Source organism: Nelumbo nucifera, chromosome 1, assembly GCF_055504915.1.
Source record: "Nelumbo nucifera cultivar China Antique chromosome 1, China Antique-T2T, whole genome shotgun sequence".
NCBI lineage: Eukaryota > Viridiplantae > Streptophyta > Magnoliopsida > Proteales > Nelumbonaceae > Nelumbo > Nelumbo nucifera.
In genome coordinates, this window is record NC_142649.1 from 170,127,429 (window position 1) to 170,144,019 (window position 16,591).

Genomic DNA, 16,591 nt, shown 5'->3' on the forward strand with positions numbered 1-16,591 from the left:
GGCAGGTGCAAGATTAGCCCATCAGGTATTATCCTAAATGGCCTTACACTTAACCTCTTAGCCCATAATGATCAAGCACTGCCCGACAAGAGAGGACCTCTCCCTCGGCTGCAAGGAACAGTGTTGCACTCTTCACACATGGATCTCGGGAATTAAAACCATTTGCAAACGTTTTGAAACCGTATATATATATATATATATATTTTATAAATTTTGCAAAACAAAATTCCAACGATTGAAATCAACTGCCGGCAGTTTGGTTTCCATCAGAGAGAGTGCATTCCCGATCATTACCTTTGTCCGACAAAGGGGTTGATCCTGTCACTATGATCACTCACTCAGATGAATTCTCAGATAGCCCCAACATGCCCAGGTTTTGACCCCCACTAAGGATCTCACTGATTGGCATATCAAAGACAGCCCGATCCGACACCTAGTGAAGTATCATAATCGAGTCTAGGGGTCAGGTGTAACTTTCCAGTTTTGCCCATCTGTCTCCAAGGTCCAGGGCAATACTGAAAATCTGGTCCGATTCAAGGATTCGAGTAATCCCATACTGCATGTGCCTTGGGTCATACACTGGTGGCCGAGACAGGCCATCCCAACACTTGGCGGCACACCAGTATCAGCCTTGGTAGGATAAATCTCCCTAGACTTATCCAATGGCTGTGAACATTTAAAACTAACACGAGTCTCAATAAGTGTCCAGTTTTAGGGTCTTACACAGAATTATACCAAACAACATGAATCAAACATGCACTCTATTTATTTACACTAAATATCAAAACTGTCCAACAACTATGACCGTGATCTCTGTGAAAACTGCAGTACAGATTCTTATTTCTCTCATTGGGATTTCCCCTCAAACGGGGTTGCCACTTCACATACGGGGCATCCTTGATTGCCATCAGGGTTTCGGCCCACTTCGCGTTTAGTGGGGTGTAATCAGTTCGGTCTGCTACTGGAGCTCGGAACGACTGACCCGGCTTTGCCCCCGAGCTGCATCTTTTTTCTTTCGGCTGTCCCCTTGACTGGAAGGCTTTCCTTCCCTTTTCCTCTTTTCGGGCGTGCCCTCGCCCTTCTAATTGATCTCTTCTTCGGTAGCTATAAACCTGTCCGTGAACTTAAGGAATTCGGTTATGGTCATTGGTTGGTTGACGACCATGTGCCACTTGAACTCTTTATGCGTTACGCCTTTCTTGGCTGCTGCGAGGCGCACGACAGGGTCCAGACGCGGTATCTGCATGCAAGCCTCGTTGAACCGCTTGATGTAGCTCCGAATGAACTCTCCTTCTCTCTGTACTATGTTGAGGAGGCTTTCTTTAATCTGCGGACACTGCTTGCTGGTAACGAAGTGGGACGTGAAGGCTTGCGCGAACTGCGCCCAACTTCTTACTGATCCGGGTGCCAGGTCCTGGTACCATGTGTGAGCTACTCCTATGAGAGTGGTGGAAAAGGCCACGCACATGCACGACTCACTGGCTCTCGCCAGGTGCATCTGCGACTGAAAGGCGTCCACGTGATCATTTGGGTCGAACGGCCCGTCATACTTGTCAAGAGGGGGGAGCTTGAAATCTTTAGGCATAGGAACTGCCAGGAGCTCGGGAGATAGGGGAGATTGAACTGAAAGGAGGGGAGCCTTGACTTTGCCCGAGCTTACCTCTTCTTTGCCTTCGAGCTCGGGCAGGTTGTGAGTGGCAGATCGGCGAGCTCGGCGGCGGCGTCTCTACTTCTTGGCGGGCTCGATGTTCGTGCTGCTCACCTCCGTGCTATCAGGAATGGTTTGAGTAGCAAGTAGCTCGGGCCGCTAATGATGACTGCGGACAGAAGGATCCTGCTTGGAGTTTGCAGCCAAGATCTCAAACCGGTTCTCAAGGATCGGGGCTTCAAACTTCGACTGCCGAGGTGATGTAGACCTAGTGAGCTGGGGTCCTCCCGACCTGATCGCCCACGGTGAGACCGGGGTGGCCGGTCTTTCTTGTTTGTCACGAGAGGAGGATTGGCTCTTAGGAGGGTTTTGGGAGGCTTCTCCTTGGCGAGAGGGGCGTTCGTCCTGGCGGTGAGACTTAGCTCGCTGTGAGGATGGGTGTCGAGGAGGGAGCTGCGACTGCTGAAGCTGGGGTTGAGGCAGCTGGGGGAATTGCTGCTGGTAGTGATACTGAGAGACATGGTGCAGCACTTGCTGCTGGTAATTCTGGTGTTGCTGGAGCTACTGCACTTGGGCTTGCATGGCCTGCATACACTGCATCAAATCGTCGAGCTGGCTCTGGTTGGTCGCCAGAGGAATGACAGTTGGTTCAGCAAAGGTTGTTTCGACCGAGGAAGGTAGGGGAACACCCACTGGCGCCGTTGCTCGTGGCATGTTCAGGCTGGGGACTCCGTCCACTGAAAGAGGGATGGTGAACTGCCCCATGCAGACCGTGGGAACCTGGGGTTGTTCCCTGGAGTTATCCATCTCCATGCTTCATCCAACATTGCTTGAGGAAGCCATGAGTGCTAAGTTTTTTTTTTTCAAGGAAGAAAGAACTGCGAATGTTTAGAGAAAGGCCTTTTGAAGCGTTTCACACAGACGGCACCAAATGATGTAGCGCAATCCGGTCACTCCTGGCTGACACTTACGTGGCTCTTGGAAGATACCTGAGATGAAGAAGAAGAAGAAGAAGAAGAATCCCCGGGGGCTTGCCCGGCGGGAACACTCTGATGGTTAAGTTAGTACTCTGTAGGAAAAGCAAGGAGAAGATGAAGGCTAAGAGTGCTGATAGCGCGAGTGTAGAAGATGATAATAATCATACCTGTCCTCCTTGATACTAAGCTCCTTATGACAGAAATCCGTTGCCTCTGGCCCCTTGGCTTCTAACAGGGTGGGTATATCCGCCACTGTCATCCTGTCGTAGCCGTTACTGGCAGGGCTGAGGTGGCACGCGGGGCTGTCACCGCAGGGTACGTGCCTGTCGGGTGTAAGGCACCATCTAAAGGTGATAGGCACGACGTTGTCTGACGAGGGACATGGCTGCTCCCCATATTTGTCGGGTACGATGGTCGGGCAGGAGATCCTCCTGCAACATGCCAAGCTACCCTGTGCCGGGCTATCTTGTAAGCGACGAGCTGCCTGTGGCAGATCCATCCCTGCCTCGAAGTGCCGAGGTGCTCCCTCCTTGGCGGGGGGGGGGGGGGAGCCTTAGGCGGGAAGCTAAGTTACCGAGGTATTAGTCTTCGGCGAGTTGCTTGACTTGCTGAGTTGCCAGTCCTCGACTCGGCGTGTCCTTCCCGTCGAGTCAAGATCATGCTGCCAGGCTGAGCTGTTCACCAAGCCAGGTTATGCGCACGTGCCCTTGGGCCACGGGGTCAGGCCAAATCGTCCTCCATCAATTATTATTATATTAAGATATTGTTCATACTGTAATTATACATATTGTTTTTTTGATAAATACTATATTTATTAAAATACTGTTAATTATTAAAATTTAGTAATTACTAAAAATACTGTGATAATGAAAAATACAATTAATTAAGTAATAAATACTTTATTTTTTAAAAATAATGTAATTATTAATATTGTTTTTCAATAAATACTGTTAATTACTAAAATACTGTATTTATTTAAATGTAATTTTCTGGTGATTAAAATTTAATTACTATTAATTAATAAATACAGTAATTTCTGGAAATTAAATGTAATGTTATGCTATTTATACCTTAAATTATAATTACTGTCAATCATGTTACTGTTAATTAATTACTGTTAAATGTAATTAAATGTCATTTTTTAAAATTAATGTAATTATTAATACTGTTTTTCAATAAATAATGTAATTATTAAAATAGTGTATTTATTTAAAATAAAGTAATTTCTGGAAATAAAGTAATTATTAAACTACTGTAATTATTTAAAATAACGTGATTATTTAAATGTATTTTTTTGGAAATAAATTAATTAAATTATAATTACTGTTAAATACTGTTAATTAATAAATACAGTAATTACTGGTAATTACTGTTAAATGTAATTATTAATACTGTTTTTCAATAAACACTGTAATTATTAAAAGACTGTTAATTATTAAAATACTGTAATTATTAAACTATTGTATTTATTTAAATAAAGTAAATATTTAAATGTAATTTTCTGGAAATAAAGTAATTAAATTATGATTACTGTTAAATAATAAATACAGTAGTTTCTGGAAATTAAATGTAATTTTCTGCTATTTATACCTTAAATTATAATTACTGTTGATTACATTCTAAAAATAATTTAGTTACAGTTTAAAAATAATTATTGTTAATTAATGTATTGAAAATACAGTTTTGTGGAAATTAAATGTAATTATTAAATTACAATTACTGTTACATATATTACTGTTAATTAATTACTGTTTTTAATAAATACTATTGATTATTTTATGTATGGTTAATTAATAAAATTCTGTACTTATTAAAGTAATTATTTAAAATAAATGTAATTAAATTATAATTACTAGTAAATTAAATGTAATTTTCTGCTATTTTTAGTTTAAATTATAATTACTGCTAATTATAGTTTAAATTAAATTTAATAATATTTTTAATAAATACTGTTAATTAATAAAATACCATATTTATTGAGAATATAGTTAATTAATAAAATGTTGTATTTATTAAAAATACTATTATTATTATTATTATTATTATTATTAAGCAACCCGTGTAATACACGGATTAGACCTATACAATGCATGGGTCCAGCTGACCTGTACTATGTATGAACCGGATCAGCTAGACCCGTTATTTCGTATTCAGGTTTTTCAAAAACGGGTTGCCATTGACCCACGTAGGTCATCTTCTTGAGTTCACATATGCGCCCCACAAGGGGGTGTCCCATAGCACATCCCAACCTTGTATTGGGAACATCTCCCAATGATAATATGGGAGATGATAAGACATCATCGGGAGATGTTCCCAATACAAGGTCGGGATGTGCTATGGGGCATTATGGGGCACCCCCCTTTTGGGGTGCAGGTGTAAACTCCATCTTCTTTTCCCAAACTATCATGCGGATCATGCATCGACCCAGCTAGTTTATGGGTATTTTGGGTGTTTTTACTTTTTTTGGTTAAATCTTCGTTTTTTCACAATAAAGAAGACGTTTGGCCTCCTACCTGCTGTTTGGAATTGTTTGGAAGAGCTGAAACGTCTGCTCAACCCAAAAAAGACACACTCAATCCAAGGTGAAAACGTCTGAAACCCCTACAACATTTGCAATGTCTAACACCTCACTTGGTACAACAGTTGAAACGCTTGAAATCCGAAGGATTTGAAACCAAAGAAGTTGGAAGAAAACCTATGTAAAAAAACAAAAAAAGTGAGATGAGAAGAGAATGCAAAAAAAAAAAAAAGAATGAAACTGAAAAGAAAAACAGCTGAGACGGTTCGACCTTTTCGTCTCCTGAATGTATTCTCTATTGGAGACTGAGGGGGTGTTTTTGTAGTGTGGATGAAAAATTGGTGGCTGTGGACTGGTCTACACTACACCCTATGGCAGAGACCAATCCACACCACACCACAGTCCACAACTGTTATGAACTTTGGACAAACTGTGTGGACTGGACCAATCCACACCCACAGTGGCATTCTGTAGGCGTGGTGTGGACCAAACACACCACACTTTTTGATTCTATGTATCTCATATACATTTTATGAATGATCTACACAATTAATCATAAGTATCTAATTTTTGCATTTTATATGATAAGTATATTGAAAAATGCATCAATGAATTAATATTAATGTTTTATAAAAACAATAATAAAATAATTAAAATTTAAAAAATATATTTTAAATAATTACAAATATTATTTTATTAAAAAATATTAAAATTTTATAAAAATTAAAAAATTGACTGGTTTGGGCTACTATTTGGTACTGAGAATTATGCAAAGTCTCCTATAAATTCCCTTGCAAGTGCTACTTTAAAGCTCCTAGAATCATATGAACCCCCCTCGAATGGAACTTGGGTCCCTAGTATAAGATGAAAATAAATGTAAAAAAATAAAAAAAAAGTGCTAACATTCATTTGATCAAATTTCCATATGAATATTTTGTATTTTATGAAACTAGAAATTCAAGAATGCATTTCTGGTTTCATATTAAATGGGGAAAAAAGAAAGTACAAAACCAAAATTAGACTGTGAAGTAGGGGATCAAAGATAAACTGCGGACAGGCCCTATCAACGAGTTTTCCCGTTGCCACTAAATTGGGGTGTGGACGAGTCCCATCCACAACTAGCCAAACGGGTGATTTGTTCCCATCCACGAGATGAACACAATGCCGAACACTACCTGAGAGGATGTGAGAGCTGAATGTCTGAGACTGAGAGGGTGTTATCAATCTCCTGAAGGTGCTTAACTTGTGTTATGAAGCTTAAGGCTATGTTTGGTTTGAAGAAAAAAGTAAAGAAAGGAATAAAAAGGAAGAGAAACCTATACAAACTGCATTTCCCTTCCTTTCCCTACATTTTTTCTTTGAAACCAAACATAGCTTAAATGAAAGAAGTTTGAATTGAAATATTGATCTTGAACTTTAGAAGATGAAACGTTTGGTCTTCTCCCGCTGTGTTTCGGAAGTCCAAACGTCTCTATCTCAACTTTATTTCATATTCATTTCGTGGGTTGCTGGAAAACCTGAAATAATTAGTGAATTTAAAAAAGAAAAATTAAAAACAAAAAACAAAAAATTATCGAAAACGTGAGATACATGATAGGCTGATAGCCCATGCCCCCCACACCACTCCGTTGGATAATGAGAATCTTCAAAAATTACCAAAACGAGAGGGCCCCGGCGCCTGGGGGCATGTAGACCACGTCAAGTTCAACAGTGGTGAGTTCGGATCTGCTGCCAATAAGCTTCCAACACGACCAACACTCTCCACATGTCCCGCTACATGTTTGTCTCACTCCCATGTGCCAAATTACTATTCATGTTGACCATTGACCTTTCCAAAACTAGATACAGAGCCCAAACACTTTCCTGAACTTGCCTATAATATAATGTGTATAATATATTTATTTTATATTTTTACATAAATGTAAAAGAGGAAGATTAAGGGATGGGATCTTATGCTTTTCATGATCCCCCTTGGATCTCTAGACATGGTACTCTTGCCTCTGAACCCAAGGTAGCTAAATAGAGTTTTGATCTTGAAATATTAACTTCGGTTTTGTTGTTGTGAAGATGTTTATAGAGTTGAAATCAGCCCCCCACAACGTCCCACAGCACATTTCTGCCGTGTATTGGAAACATCTTCCGATGATGCCTCATCATTCATCATTTCTGATATTATCATCATGGGAAATTGGGAATGTGCTGTGGGGTGTTATGGGGGGATGATTTGAACTCGTGTTTGTAGGGGAGAGGGGTTGGAATTTGGATAGGATTTGGAGAGGTGAGAGAGATCCGAAAAAGACACCCGGAACCGGAACCAAGGTGAGTGCCAGCCAGAGTGGAAGGGGAGGAGAGGGAGTTTTGAGAATAGAGAAAGAAAAAGAGAGGGAAGAAAAAAGAAGGCAAGATGATTCGCATGGATGCAATATTTAGTGCATGCATCTGAGGTGTTTAACTTTCAACTTTCTATTCAAATATTTTTTTATTAAGGAGCCGTTTGGTTTGCAAGCATGATCGGAATTGGAATTGGAATCAAAATCACATAATCTTGATGCTTGTTTGGTTCGGCCATGAATCGGAATTAGCTGAAAATTTTCAATTTTGTATTAATTTATTTGTTGTATTATAATTATTTTATTACTATTATCTTGTCCTTCCTTTGTATAGTGACGAATCTTGTATGTGTTCTTAAGAAAAGGAATTTGTCCATTTTTCAAGGTCTCAAGGGGGTGTAGAAACACATAAGAACTCTTGAATGGAAATGGAAAAGAGATGTAACTCTAGTTCCTTCAGAAATGGTAAGATCTTTGGCACAAGAAATGGTTGATCCATATCATCTTGACTTGATTCTAGTTCCTCTATTTTTTAAACAATACTAAGTCAGGTTCTTCTCCTACCCGTATCGAATAGAACATGCTAAGAAAAATCTTCTTCATGTAAAACCTACTCGATTTAGATTGAGAAAATCGTAAGGATTTTATGAAACCATGTGCTAGTGGCTCAAATCCGTAGTCAATCCTATTTCCGATATGACCAATTGACAATTGAATCCATTTTTCCCATTATTTGTGTATACATAATAGTGCGAAAAAGAAGGTCCGGCTCCAAGTTGTGCATTGAGTTTCTCGACCCTTTGCCTTAGAATTAGTCAGTTCTATTTCTTGATGGGGGAAGGGAAGGGATATAGCTCAGCGGTAAAGTGTCACCTTAACGTGGTGGAAGTCATCAGTTCGAGCCTGATTATCCCTAAACACAATGTGTATATAACTATTACTATCTTAGTATTTATCATTAATTTATGAATATTTTGATAATATATTAGTATTTTATTATTACTTTACTAATATTTTTATTATTACTTTCTTATTAGTTTATTATTGTTCTATTATTTTTGGTTAATTATTTTAAAATTAATTTATTATTATTTAATAATTAATATGTTAGTATTTTATTATTATTCTAACTATATTATATTAATATTTTATTTGTACTTAGTTATTATTTGATAAATAATCTTTGCTTTTATTATTAATTTATTGATATTTTATTATAGCACTATTATTTTAATTATTGATATATTTTTATTTTATTATTATTATCTTATTATTACATTCATAATATTTTATTAGTATTTTGCTATTAATTATTAATGATTTATTATTATTTTATTAATTGTTTAGTAATATTATATTATTATTGTTATTTTATTACTTTAATTATATCGTATTAATATTTTATTAATATCTTACTAATATATTGTTAATGATTTATTATTTTATTACTATTAATTATCTTATTATTGATTTGATATTATTTTATTATTATTAAGGTTTGGGGGTTTTTTATCATGAATTTTTTACTTCTTGATCGACTCTAGAATATGAATCTCATTCCCTAAGGGGGAAGGGAGCCTAGAATGGCCATTCCCTCATATGGGGGAATCCCATTCCCCCAAAAATGGGAATCGTAATCCTATTCCAACCAGACAAATAGTTTGAATTGGAATGCGTAATTCTGATTCCAATTATAGGGACTTATTCTAGGGAACTAAACATGCCCTTAATAATTAGTTGCAAGACATAATTTAAGGAAAAATAATGCAAATACCCTAAGAACATGGCATCCAATTATTGGGGGACAATGTTTCAAATTGTCATTTGACATAGGTGAAACCATTCAAACTGTCACCCAATGTCAATTTTGGTTTGGGTTAATCTTAAATTTAGGAATTAGTCAAAAATCATTGAATTGATCAAAGAACCATCAACTCAGCATTGAATCGTCAACCCGTTTGACCCACACAATGGGTCACAAGTCATAAATTACATTATACGTAGGTTTAAAACTTTTTTAATAATTCCTATATTTATGCACGTGTAACTATGTATGTATAGTATATAAATCTATAAAAACCATAACTTTGAGCTTGATGGTTAAACTTTTTTTTCTTTTTTTTTGGGGGTGGTAACATTTTTTGATTTTTTTTTTAATAAAAGGAACCGTGAAAAACACTAAGGATACATAATTATCCCCTTTTTACATGAAGCAAAAAAAGTATTGGCGGCCTAGAGGGGATAGGATGCAAAAACATAAGATCTGTGTAGTCTTGCTAGTTTAGCTATATCATGGGCTTTAGCGACTGTAGGCCTATGAACATATATCGATCTTATAGTAACAAAAAAGGATAGCAGATGTTTGATATGTGCTTGAATATCCCCGCTAATGTTTCCTTCGGTTTCTTTTAAGGAGAAAAGAGCAGCTTTAGTTGCTTTTGTAATGTCTTGCTTCAACTGGTATCTGAGGCCTCTAACGATCGCCCACATCTCAGCTATTGTTGGGGAAGAGGCCAGGCATGGTTGTCCTTCTACAAAAGAGAGATTAAGAGTGTAAGATACAAAGAATAGCCCTGTAGTGGCATCCTTGGTGCACGGATCCCATGATCCATCTACCAATATAATGTCTTCGTGCGTATTGTCCATATTAGAGAGATCCAAGAGAGGTTCTGAAGGGATGGGATATCCATCTCATGGACGCCCAAATCTTGCGGAATAGATAGGGCGAATTTCAAAAAATTTCTCCCATCTTTGCAGGGAATTGAATTCCCTATTTCAGAAAACATATTTTCAAGGATCAATCTTGAATCAAGAACCAAATCAGATCTGAACCAAAAGAAGTAGGAGGGAGGATATACCTGATACAGAGAATCAATATCTCCCAATGGAGGTATTCACGCCCAAGAAAGGATCCAAAATCTGCTCCCACTGAAGATGGCGTAGTGCAGGATGGAGTAGAATCAACAATGTTCTTCCAAAAGAACTTGACCCTTCGCAAGAATCAACTGGATGACTTGTGAGTATAGCTCAAACCAATCTTTTCCCAAAAAGATTGGAATCAAAATTAGATCTTGATTTCTCCCAAGAACTGGAGATCGAACTAAAGGCAATGGCGGCGGCAGGAGAGAATTCGCAGGGTGCAGAAATCTCTCTTTCTATGATTTTTCTTAGTTTTGAAGAGAATCAGATGTGTGTCTTTCTTAGGCTGCCGCCCCCTTCTTTTGTTAACCTAAAAGATCAGCTCCTAATTGAATTAGGAGCTGCTTATCCAAATCATATTTGGATAAGATCTCTCTTTAGGTGATAGGAATAAACCCTTATCTTATCTGCAGATTAGATTAACTTTCTTCTAATCTCATTAGGAGGTTTCTAAATCTGAATCACATTTAGATCTGGACTCTCTGAGTGGATAGGTTAAGACCATATCCTATCTGCTAATCTATCTCAGAATTTGCCCCATATAATTGACTGATCAAATCAACCCAGTTCAAAATGGGCTTAAGGCCCATTTAAGGTTATGTACTCAATTAGCCTTCCAAACTGCTGCCCAGTTGGGCTTCCTTGTATGGCGTGGGACCCAAACATTGATCTACACATCAGCCACATGGGTTCGGCCCAGCCTTTGTTACAAGGCCTGGCCGAATACACTGTTATGGACAGTGCACCCCCTGAATCCCATCTTATGGGCTCTATGGGCCCAACACTTACCCTAAGTGGTCCCTGGGCCAAGCCACCTTATAACACCCAGGGACTGTAGGCAGATGCAAAATTAGCCCATCAGGTATTATTCTCAATGGTCTTACACTTAACCTCTCAGCCCATAATGATCATACAACGCCCGGCAAGAGAGGACCTCTCCCTCGGCTGCAAGGAACAGTGTTGCACTCTCTACTTATATGGATCCCGGGAATTAAAACATTTTGCAAACATTTGAGAAACCGTAATATATACTTTTATATCTCATATAAAATATACTTTGCAAAAACAAATCTCAACGATTGAAATCGGCTGCCGACAGTCTTGGTTTTCATCAGAGAGAGCATCCCCGATCATTACCTTTGTCCGACAAAGGGGCTGATCCTTTCACTATGATCACCCACTCAGATGAATTCTTGGATTGTCCCAACATACCTAGGTTTTGACCCTTGCTAAGGATGTCACTGATTGGTACATCAAAGACAACCCAATCCGACATCTAGTGTAGTATCATAATCGAGTATAGGGGTTATGTGTAACTTTCCAGTTTTGCCCATCTATCTCCAAGGTCCAAGGCAATACTGGAAATCTGGTCCGGTTCAAAGGTTCTATTAATCCTACACTGTATGTGCCTAGGGTCTCACCCTGGTAGCTGAGACAGGCCACCCCAACCGACTTGGTGGCACTACAGTGTCAGCCTGTCAGGATAGGTCTCCCTCGACCGATCCACTGGCTGTGAACATTCTAAACTAACACGAGTCTCATTAAGTGTCCAGTTTAAGGGTATTAAACAGAAACATACAAAGGGAACATGAATCAAATATGTACTTTTATTCATTTACAATAAATTCATAAAGTACATCATTCTTGATTGAAGCTAAGGGCATACAAAACTGTCTAACAGGCTCATGGATTGGAACTAGCTAGATGTTTGGACTTGGAGGCTGTAGTTTGTAGTATGAATTGGCTCGTTTGAGAACAGCTGATGGGACTGGATTCTCATTGTTGAATATTGTAGCATTTCTAGTATCCCAGATAGCACAAAAGATGGATGTGATGTGAGCTAAAATACCTTTCGATCTTCTTTCACTACTACCTTCCCATTGTAGGTGCTCCACCAAGTTAGAACATCGCTGGATCTTGACATTAGGAAGGCTTCAGGGTTAAATCAACTTAGGCTTGTAACCAAATTGCTCTTGTGAATGGAAATTGGACTTCATTGTTTCTAATGGAGCTCCATGTGTTTGATTGCATTATGTAGGAATTTCCACATAAATAATTGACAACGAAAAGGAGCTTTGTTTGACCAGATCTTCGTCCATTTGATTTCAGTTGAATCAATTTGTTCACCATCTTGTATGAAAGCCGAGTAGGATGACTTTACTGTGAAATCCCCATTGCTCGAGACCAACTAGAGTAGCCAGTCCTCAAAGGCCAGACTGTTGATGTGGATGCTTTGTATGGATTCTACTGTTACTGGCTCAAACCACTCCAGTAATTTTTCATTGTTCCAGCCTGTACCTTCTATTAAAAAGTCTTTAACTTTCATGGGGCCATGGGGAATGATTCCTTCCTTGGGTCTCGGGGTGTTACCCGGTATTCTTGGGATCCAAGGATCCTTCAGAGCATCTATTATTTCACCTTTTCCTACTTTCCAACAGACATGCTATTTGAGTTTTGCTGTTATTTTTAAGAAGCATTTCCACCACCAAGAGTCCGACGGTCTTCCCTTACATTCGAAAATGTTGTTCTTCTTCCAGTATTTTCCACTAAGTTGGAGGGCCCATAGGGCTTCAGTACTATTTATTAGTTTCCAGACCTGTTTAGAGAAGAGAGTTTTGTTAAAAGGCTCGGTGAGTCTCAGGCCAAGTCCACCCTCTTTCCGACTTTGATATATATATATATATATATATATATATATATATCTGATATATTTCAGTTTAAATATATATTTCAGATATGTATTTGTGGAATATATATATATTTCAGATTTATTTCAGAAATATACATATTATATATAAAATTTCTGATACATAAATTTCAGCTTTAATCCATCAAATCATTTTTAATTTCTAGGCATCCAGCCTTCGCTTCTTAGACTTGAATCCTTTACCGTTTACATCGAGAGAATCATTGACAAAACCGACTCAAACCGACCAGGTCGGTTTTACTTAGTATAGGGTCGGTTTCGGTTTCATTTGTAGGTAAATCGACCAGGTTGGGTCGGTTGGAAAAACGCTAATAAACTGACCCAACCCGACTCATGAACAACCTTAGTTGTCTTTGCTTCCATGCCACCAGAAATTCCTTTGGATCCTATCAAGCTCTTTGCAAACTGTTGTTGGGAGGAGGGTATTCATCATTGTATACATGGGAATACTCTGTGCAGTTGCCTTGAGAAGGGTTAGGCGACCTGCTTGGGAGAGGAGTTTGGCTTGCCAAACTGCTAGTCTCTTGTTTACTTTGTCCACAATTTTTCTATGGGTTGCTGTCTCGTTCTTCCCTTCTCTCAACCTTGCACCTAAGTATCTCGAGTGGAAGGACATTATTTTCATGTTTATTAGTTTGCTTAACAATTTTTGGTGGACCCTGTGAGTGTTTTTGCTGAACAAGATTCCAAATTTTCTATTGTTGGTGTCTTGTCCCGACATCCTTTCAAAAGTGGTGAGGGTGTTTTTTATGTTTACGAGATATTCTGGGGTAGCTCTACTGAGGATGAGACAGTCATCCACAAAGAGGAGATGGGTAACTGGAGGTGCATTTTTTGCAACCTGAATGCCTTGGATATTCCCATCCCATTCTTCTTTGAGAAGCAGAGCCAATAGAACTTGCATTCCTAAGATAAGCAAATATGGTGAGAAGGGGTCACCTTGTCGGAGACTCCTTTTTTGTGGTGAAATGTTCAAAGGAGCCTCCATTGATTTTGATGGAGAAAGAAGTTGTAGAGATACATTGCCATGTCATTTCATACCACTCTTTGGGGAACCCCATCTTCCTCATTGCTTGGATAAGGAAGCGCCAACCCATCCTATCAAAGGCTTTGGCCATGTCGATTTTTAAGGCAGCCCGTTTTCTTTTGCCTTTTTGGGTTTTCAACTCGTGGATGATTTCTTTTGCTAAGATGATGTTGTCCACTATATTTCGGCCCTCTATAAAAGCTGCTTGGTTTTCTTGAATTAGGCACTTTAGAATGGGCTTCATTCTATTTGCCATCACTTTCGTAATGATTTTATAGATTGTGTTACATAAACTGATGAGCCTGTAGTGCTCTGCTACTTCTAGGCCAACTTTTTTGGGGATTAAAACAAGAAGGGTGTGACTTATTTGTTTCAACAGCCTTCTACTATAGAAGAAATTCTGCACCATTGTGATGATGTCATCCCCCGCAACAATCCAAAAGTGTTGGAAAAAGAAAGTCGTGAAGCCATCAGATCCTAGAGCTTTGTGAGGGTTCATCTGAAAGAGGGCAGTTTTGATTTCTTCTTTTGGGGGTATGGTGGTGAGGAAACTTTTGTCTTCTTCTGAAATTTCCTTGAGAGAAAGCCCCTCAAGCCAAGTTTGTATAAAGTTTTCCTCTACACCGCTCACTTCTAGGATTTGGTTTTTAAGGGAATCTGCGATTCTGTCAAGGCTTGAGATCCATTCTCCTTGCCTGTTTCGAATCCATTCCAGTCCATTCCATCTTCATTTGAAGTTTGTTTTTTTATGGAAGGACCTAGTGTTCCTGTCCCCTTCTTTTAGCCAAAGCTCCCTATATTTTAGCTTCCAAAATTGCTCTTCATACTTCAGCCAATTGTTGTACTAAGCTTCCAGTTCCTTGTGCTTGCTTCTAGGGTTTTGGCTGTCCTCCAACATGTTGGCTTCTAGCTCTTTCAATTAACTTGTAATGTTTCCGAAGACCAGTTTGTTCCATTGATTTAGCTCCTTTTTAATTGCTTTTAATTTAACTGTTATTATGTAGGCCCTTGATCCTCTCACATTTCCTTTCTAGTGCTTTTGGATAAATTCATTGTATTCCTCGTGTTTTGTCCACATTGGCAGGAAATGAAAAGGTTTTTTCCCATTGTGCTTTGGGGCCGAGGTGTCAAGTATGAGTGGATTGTGGTCCGAGTTTATTGCAAGTAGAATTTGGAGTTTTGCTTCATGAAACTAGTCCAACCATTGTATACTACCATAAGCCCTGTCTAGCCTTTCTCGAACTCTTCTTTTTCCTAACTGATTATTGGTCCACGTGAAGTAAGGGCCAGAACAACCTTGATCAAGAAGACCAAAGTGATCCACAAAACTCTACAAGGGTTGTGAGATATGAATCCGGCTACTTGAGCCCTCATAATCTGAGCAGGAAGTGATGTCATTAAAATCACCAATCACTAGCCATGGGGTGTTTAGGAGATAGTACAAAATGAAATAATGAATTTTTATTATGAGTAAAATAAACAACAATAAAGCATTAAAGGTGTTGAGTACCTTGATCAATATAGAAGGGAGGGTTGTTGCTTGCTATGTCACTGCTATCTATTTTCACCTCTGAATCATGGATTTGCGCTGATCTAGTATCTCCACCTTGCACAAAGTTTGAGGGACGACTTTCTCTCTTCTTCTTCCAAGTTGAGTTCTGGGTTGACTTGAAACGCTTACGTTTAGACGATTCACCTCCCTCGGTGAATTCTTGCTTTTTCACCGGTGAGTATGGTTTCCCTTGGCGATGCGTGCTCCAGTGCTTCTAAAAGTCTGGGTCTTTTCTCAGCTAGATCATCCTCTAAGTCTTCATCCGAGCTTGCATCCCACCGGATTAGTTGGCTTTGTCTGCATGCAGTTGGTGCTATTTGGTATGTTGGGAGTTTGAGAGGTTTCTCTAGTTTGTAATCGGCTCTCAACCATTCACCCGGAGCTTCCAAGGATCAATTCTCCAATTCTTTGATGATTTCTTCATGTGGGACTCCATGTGGGAGTTGCCTACATTTCTTCCATTGGTGACCAACCAAACCGCAGTAAAAGCACAAGTCAATTCCTCGTACACAAATCTAATCCAGATTGGGTTCTCAGAGTTTTTGAGGAAGAAACCTCAAAACAGAGGTTTCCTTAGGTCCAGCTCCACGCGCATGCGAATGGCACGTCCCCGCGAAGGTTTGCCTAGGGAGACTGAATTTGGGGAGTCGAGTACTTTTCCAGTTGCACTGGCTAGAAGTTTACAGTTCTTCTCTGAGATATGGCTTCGGGGAACATTTATGAGTTGAACCCATAACTTTTGATGCCATGATTTAATCTTTTTTCCCAGTTGATCCCTCACGCCATTTCGCTACAATGTTCCTCTTTGTAAAAAATGAACACCCGTTTCGCTACAATGTTCCTCTTTGTCGTGGTCAACTTCTACAACCACAATTGTGCTCCATGCATTCCTTACAAAAGTCTTTATATTGTC